This window comes from Urocampus carinirostris, chromosome 2, assembly GCF_059441175.1.
Source record: "Urocampus carinirostris isolate Australia breed hairy pipefish chromosome 2, RoL_Ucar_1.0, whole genome shotgun sequence".
NCBI lineage: Eukaryota > Metazoa > Chordata > Actinopteri > Syngnathiformes > Syngnathidae > Urocampus > Urocampus carinirostris.
Window position 1 is genome coordinate 64,034,961 of NC_142350.1, and position 8,290 is coordinate 64,043,250.

Below are 8,290 nucleotides of genomic sequence, written 5' to 3' on the forward strand. Positions count from 1 at the left end.
TGGTGTCAGATCACCCTACGATTGGATGTCTCATCGGGGTACGACTTTTCGGCAAAAAGAGAAGAGACTGAAAAGAAAGAAATGGAGAAAGGAAAAGATGAAGAAAGAAATAATGGGAGGAGAGAAAAAGAGAGAGAGAGAGATAGAGAGAGGGAAAGAGGTAGAGGGAAGGAGAAAAGACAGAGAGAGAAAAGACAGAGAAAAAGAGTGTGAGAAAGAGAGAAAGTGAGAGAGAAAAAGAGGAATAGAAAAAGGGAGAGGGAGAGAGAGAGAGAAACAAGAAAAAGGGATCGAGTAAGAGAAATAGTGAGAAGAGAAAAATAAGAGAGAAAAAGAGAAAGACATGTAAAGAAGAATGGGAGAGAAAAGAGAAAGCGAAAAACAGAGAAAGATTTACAGCTGCAGTTGCTTTGCGAGTGGTGCCTGGATTTGGAGACAAGTGGACATGTTTACAACTGCAGCTCATTTTTCTCCTGTGTTTCTTTTCTGCATTGTCTTGCGGGCTGGATTAAAAACCCTTCTCGGGCTTGATCCCGCCCTCTTTATTTTTTAACCCTTTTTTCTTAAATGTATCTCCTTATTTTCTTGTTTCCCTAGCTTTTTACTTCTTCTATTGTTCTCTAGTTTCCTTTTTTCTTTTGTTACTTCCTTTCCTTCTCATTCCTAACATTTTCCCTTTTTTCTCACTTTTTTTTCCTTTTTTTACTCCTTATTTCATTTTTGTCCGTTTTTTTCATTCTGTTCAGTTTTCTTTCTTTTTTTTTTTGCTCTTGTTGTCCTTTTTTAAGTCATTTTGAGCATGATGTTACATAATAATTGATCATATGTGGATGAAAACAACAAAAACAAAAACTGAAGAGCCGTTTGGGTGCCGAACTATTGGGTGTGTCTGTGTTTTAGAGTTTTTGGTTTGTTTGTTGGGAGAAATGGGAAATTCTATTTTCTTGTTGTACATTGAATGTTTTTATACAATTACCTGAAATGAGCAATACAAATACATTTTGATTCAAGATTTATTTACCAGGGACGCTGATATGCGTATTTTGTACATGTAGACCTGTGTTGCAATAATTGAAATGTGTCGTTTTGACATTAAAGAGATTATTTAGCGCCCCCTGGTGGTAAAAATATACCTCCCTTCAAAAAAATCCATGGATTTAAATAAGCAAAAATACATCAATTATCTCATCTCTCATTAGCCGTACCGCTTATCCTCATTAGGGTCGCGGGGGGGCTGGAGCCCATCCTAGCCATCTCCGGGCAGTGGGCAGGGGACACCCTGAACTGGTTGCCAGCCAATCGCAGGGCACACGGGGACAGACAACTCACTCGCCCATTCACACCTAGGGACAATTTGGACCGACCAATTCACCTGAAATGCATGTTTTTGGCAGCACGGCGGCGCAGTGGTTAGCGCATGTGCGGCACAGTTCATGTCTTGGGAACCTCCTGCGTGGGTTCAAATCCAGCTCCAGACTTCCTGTGCGGAGTTTGTATGTTCTCCCCGTGCTTGCGTGGGTTTCCTCCGGGCACTCCGGTTTCCTCCCACATTCCAAAAACATGCATTTCAGGTGAATTAGCCGGTCCAAATTGTCCCTAGGTGTGAATGAGCTAGTGACTTGTCTGTCCCTGTGTGCCCTGCGATTGGCTGGCAACCAGTTCAGGGTGTCCCCTGCCCACTGCCCGATGATTGCTGGGATGGGCTCCAGCACCCCCGCGACCCTACGGAGGATAAGCGGTGTAGCTAATGAGATGAGATGAGACATCAATTATCAAAAAAACGTGTGTTTTTTTTTTTAATAGTCATAGGTTGGAAATGTTTTATTCATTTTGGATTACACAAGCCGGACTTAGAGGGAGCTGACATAAATGTCCACCAACTTGCTGCTACGCCGACCTGAAAAAAACAAAAACTTTGTGAAAAGCTGCGCAAAATAATAAGACGAAACCGGAGCGCTTTGGTCGTTTGAGGCTTGTATATTTCCTGTGCTTTTTAGCACTCGTTTTTGGTTGAACTACACAATAGAGCAACATCTACTGGTGAAATATTACACAGTGTCCCTTTAAACCAGGGGTGTCAGTCAGGAGGCCCGCGGGCCGGATCAGGCCCGCCAAGGCATTGAATCCGACCCGTGAGACAACGCTGATGGAAGCGCAAGAGAAAAACGAGCTGCAGGTTGAAATATATTCACTTGATGTTGCCAAAGCCAGGTGCCTCTTTCTCCCTCTCTCTTTCTCTCTTTTCTCACTCTTCCTCCCTTTTCTCTCAATCTCCATCTCTCTCTTTCACTCTCTGTGTCTCTCTTTTTCTCTTTCTTTGTTCCTCCTCATCTCTTTCTCTCTGTGTCTTTTTACCTTATGTTGCTCACTTTTCTTTTATTTCTGTCTTTCATGCTTTCATCTTCTCTCTTTCTCCCCTTCTCTCTTTTTCTCTTAGGATTTGGTTCTTTTTCTTTCCCCCTCTCTCACCATGTCTCTTTTTATCTCTTTTGTTTCTCATGCTCTCTTTATTTTCTCTCTCTCTTTCTTTGTCCCACCCTCTCTACTTTTCTCTCCCTCTCTTTCTTTATTTTTTCTGGATGGCGATAATGCCCTGCCTGATCTTTTCTACCTGTTCAGTCAATCGGTGCGTTTGGATAGGATCTCATTTTATCGTGATTTTGTTGGTTTTATTTACTCTTTCTGCTTACAATAATGGGTCCCAAAAGTAGGAAACAGTGACAACAACGATTGAGTCAAAGAAGATAACAACTTCTAAATAAAAAAAATGGTTTATGAGTGTCTGCCATTAAAACACCGTTGGAAGGTACATTAAATTGTTTAAAATTGTTTCAAAAGTATATTAATCTTTGTTAACTATATGATTAAAGTATCATCAATTTTTAGGTATGCACTTTAATAATGTTGGTGATTTGTTTCAATATGTAGCCTTATACGACGGCTGGGTGGCTAGCGCGCAGCCCCACAGTGCGGCGATCCAGGGTTCAAGTCCAGCTACTGCAGCCTCCCTATGTGGAGTTTGCATGTTCTCCCCGTGCTTGGGTGGGTTTCCACCGGGCACTTCGGTTTCCTCCCACATTCCAAAAACATGCATGTTAGGTTAATTGGCCGGTCCAAATTGTCTCTAGGTGTGAATGAGTGAGTGTTGTCCGTCTCTGTGCCCTGCGATTGGCTGGCAACCAGTTCAGGGTGTCCCCTGCCCACTGCCCGAAGATTACTGGGATGGGCTCCAGCACCCCCGCGACACAACTGAGGATAGGTGGTGCAGATAATGGATGGATGGATGGACTGCACAGTTTACAATGACACCATCCCTTGATCTGAAACCAACATGTGGGCAAGGAAAAACTCAAAAACCTCAGCATGAGGAAAATAAGAAACCTTGAGAAGGGGCCTCACAAATGTATGACCAGGGTGCCGAATAGGCCTTTTCCCGTCATCCCCTATTCTTCTGTTTTCTCAATATTTTTAAATAAAGTTGTTGACTTTGAATTCAAATAACCTTGCATTTGAGAAACACAGGATAAAAAATGTCAATCGATCAATCAATAAAAACATTGGCCACTGCAGCGGGGTGTGAGGATAAAATTGCAACAGACGGCTCAGGCAGCTGTCACAATCCATAAACGTCTCTCGGGGACGATGAAAATTGCTGATTTAATGAGATCGGGAGCGGTGAAAATTGAGAAATGTGCGTGTAATTAAATAATCGTGGAGGGAAACTGCCTCCCATCACGCATCTTCATCCTCAGCATCAGTTTAGCTCTCGGTCACTCTCGATCGGCACATTGAAGATAGCAAGAGTCTGATAAAGTGAACTGCAATGGAGATGATCAAACTTTTCATTTTGTTTCTACTGCTGACTGACGTTTTCTGTTTGGATGGAGACAAAAGTCAGGTAAGAATTTTTGTTTTCTATGTTAGATTGAGATCGTTACACGAAAATTCTGCTGTTTTTTTTAGTCCTATGATCACATACCTGTCTACTTTAGCAGTGTCTGAAATAATGTCTGCCCGGGTCGAGCATTTTTTCCATCAGACTTTTTTTTTTTCCCCAAATCAAATGTTTGCTTTATTCTGATTTCAAAATCTTCATTCAGTTTGGAAATTTGGGAATTTCAGTTCGTTTGGCAATTTGCATACTCGGCAGCCGATCAGAAGCCTGCATCGAATAACTTCGTGCTTCCGGACTTTCCCAAGCGTTATTAGGTCGCTCATTTGCATATCTTTTCCAAAGTAGACTCACAGAGAACACAAGAAAAACGGAGAAGTGGTTAGGAATCAAGCCAAAACCTCAGCCCCAAGAGAAGGATTCAAAAGAAGCTAACAAAATTGATGACGCTACAAAACGTAAATGTACATTAAGATGAGTAAATACAGTTACATACTGATGGCAGATGGAAAACAGTGTTTTCATATATTTGCAATTAATGTTATAAGTAGATTTATAATAAACTTAAGTTTGAAGTGTTATTCTGATTATCAATCTTTAATACTTTGCAACAGTGTTTTTTTTTGTTGTTTTTTTTTGCAATTAGTCGTCTTATTGTTTAAAGTTGGGAAAAATGGGGCAGGCAACTTTATGGCTAACTTTTTGTCACAACTTTCAGATACTGACTTTAGTCAGTTGCTTCCATTAATTAATGATTGTAATTCCCTGTCATTAACAATAATAAAACTTACAAACCGAACGCGGAACCTATTTACTCAAGGCAGATTATCTAGAATAAAAACAAACATTACATTTGCCTGAGTATTGCGACAGTAGAATGAAATAAAATGATAATAATATAATTCAAAGGGGCAGCACGGCGGCGCAGTGGTTAGCGCTTGTGCGGCACAGTTCATGTCATGGGAACCTGTCGTGGGTTCAAATCCAGCTCCAGACTTTCTGTGCGGAGTTTGTATGTTCTCCCCGTGCTTGTGTGGGTTTCCTCCGGGCACTCCGGTTTCCTCCCACATTCCAAAGACATGCATTTCAGGTGAATTGGCCGGTCCAAATTGTCCCTAGGTGTGAATGAGCGAATGAGTTGTCTGTCCCTGTGTGCCCTGCGATTGGCTGGCAACCAGTTCAGGGTGTCCCCTGCCCACTGCCCGATGATTGCTGGGATGGGCTCCAGCCCCCCCGCGACCCTACTGAGGATAAGCGGTACGGCTAATGAGATGGGATAATTCAAAGGTCGCTGTACACAGAATATATATATAAGACAACCATGAGACCAGAATAAAACAAACAATTCATTCTATAGTAAAACAATCGACGATGACGTTGTCCTCTGTCACAACTGACCGAGACGATCCGGAGAAAAGACGATCGGTGTAAAAAATTAAGTGAAAATAATTGTTTTTCTGTAATTTTCCCGCCCAAAATGTTTTACACGACGTACACAATTTGAAATACTTAACATGTAAAATACAGGTGAAACGTATAATTGACAGGTACGTGGTTATAATTATCAATATCATCTATACTATTTACCACAGATTAAAAAGGAAAAGTCACTTTTAATTCAAGATATATTAACAAGGATGGCCAGAAAACCACCACCACCGCTTCAATATTTCAAGAGAAACTACGGTAAGCCTCTAATTTGAGTTTTTTGTTTTGAAATCATTATTTATGATATCCCTTTTTCCCAAAGCTACAAGAAGCCAGGCGTTTCGTAAACGTAAGTAACTACTTGATTAAATTCTGTCTTAAATATTAATGTTCGTACCTTTTTTCTTGCCTTTTTTCAGCACCCCGATTTCATACCTTTATTGGTCTGATGGGAAAAAGGAGCTGATCAATAAGAGGGAGTTTCCTGTCAGAAAGAGTGAAAATATTTAACGGGTTATTCTAAATTTGATTTGCATTTACATTCATGTGATATGATTCATTACCTTTGTATAAGTGTGTATGTAGTACTGTACTGTTATACTTCCATGTTGTTGAATGAATATGTCACAGCGACATCCAGTGGCGAGAAGACAACCTGCATTTCACTTCAAATAAAATGAAAAATACGGTATAATGCTGTCGAGGACATTTTTTTCTTAAATAAGTTTACATTAGAGTAAAACTTTGTCATATACAGGGTTGGGTAGGGTTACTTTGACTTGATTACTTTCAATTACTTTTGGATTACTCCAATACCAAATATGCTAATAAAAGACAAAAGAAACTAAATAGGAATCAAATGACTACATTTTGTGCAGGCTTGGGGAGTAACAGAATACATGGAAGGGCAAAAAGCTGTTTGGATTTATTTTCATTTTGTTTCTGTCGCATTTTATGTTAGTTTTGCCGGAGATCAAAGCCAGGAGAGAAAGCTTACCACGTGTTGTGAGTCATCATTTTATTCATATTTAGTTTCTTTTGTCTTTTATTAGCAAACTGTATTTGGTATTGGAGTAATCCAAAAGTGATTGAAAGTAATCAAGTTAAAGTAACCCTACCCAACCCTGGTCATATATACATAAAAACTATCACGGTTTTACGATTACGACCCGTTTTTTCTTTCTTATTAAATCCCTAAGCAGCATGATTGACTTGGGTTGTTTTAAAATAAAATGCAAGTGAAATTTGGATGTACAAATAAAAATACACGTTAAACAGGTTTTTTCCAGAGAAAATAACTGGCTGAAATCATTGTTGCAGTTCGATTTGTTGCACAAAAATTCTTCCTTTGTTTTTGGGAGGTTTTGGATTGACATTCGGATTGTATTTGAAACGGCCTTTTTCTTACTTTCACCATTTTCAACCTGAATTAAAAGAAAACCACGATCAAGCACATAATAATAATAATAATAATAATAATAATAATTTCCTTGTATTGTCATTCTGTGTAACAATGTACACAGAACGAAATGTCGATTGCACCTGACCCGTTGTAGCGAGCCGATGCAGCCGCAGCCAACAGAGGGCGCCGCCGACCACTTTTTAAGTCTTAGGAATGACTCGGCCGGGGCGCGAACCACCGACCTCCCAGTCTCAAAGCGGGCGCCTTACCATCTAGGCTACTGAGCTGGTATATGATACCACTATGTCCCCCAAAAGCCCCTCTTTCTCCTCCAGCTTAATGCGCTTTGTGGTCGGAACACTGATGATAAAAGAAAAACAGATGGACACGGTGTAAAAAAAATAATATATATATAAAGGCTTTTTGAACTCAGTTTGGCATTGTGAACACATACCAAATAAAGTATAACAATCTCATCTTTTCAAGGACATCTCAAACTATGGCACCCCACTTATGTATCAATATATAATTTACGTTTTTTTACCACTAGGAGGAACTAAATAATAAACTGTCCTTTAAAGTTAAAAACTGTTAGATTTTTAAATATAAAACACACTTTCATCATTTTTATCCTGAAATGAAAACTCTGCGCGCGTGATATCAATGTCCCCCCCTCTTCCTCTTCCAGCGTAACTCACTATGTGGCTTGAACACCAATGATATAAGACAGATAAAAGCAGATAGGCGCAGTGGGGGAAAATATACAGTCAAGTCACGTTTATTTGTGACGCCCTTAACCACAAAGAGTCTCAAAGGGCTGCACAGACCACAGATTATTGCAAACCACAGACTATTATGACACCTTACCCTGATCTAAAACCTGCATGAGGGCAAGAAAAAAACTCAAAAACCTAACATGAGGAAAATGAAGAAAAAAAAGGATTTTTGAACTAAGTTGAGAATTGTTAACACGCAAGAAAATAATGTAATTTTTTATAGACATCTCAAACACTTACGAATCAGTATACATTTTTAGTCTATACTAGGATGAGCTAAATAATACACTGTCCCTTTAAGTTAAAAACAGCCAGATATTTAAATATAAAACATTTTTGGGAAGAGAAAACATTCATAAACGAAACATTCTCTTTTTTGGGCTAAAAAAACCTCCTTTGCTTCAATAAGTAAAAATATACGACAAGGACAGCATGGCAATGTGTGGTTACCACGTGTGCGGCACAGTTCTGAGGTTGAGATTGAACCTTCCTGTGTGGAGTTTGCATGTTCTCCCCGTGCTTGCGTGGGTCTCCTCCAGGCACTCCGGTTTCCTCCCACATTCCAAAAATATGTATGTCAGGTTAACTGGCCTAACCAAATTGTCCCTAGGTGTGAATGAGCAAGTGAATGGTGGTCTGTCTCCATGCCCTGCGACTGGCTGGCAACCAGTTCAGGGTGTCCCCCGCCCACTGCCCGAAGATAACAGGGATGGGCTCCAGCACCCCCGCGACCCTACTGAGGATAAGCGGTGCAGATAATGGATGTTCTGATACTACAACAAACGCACCAGG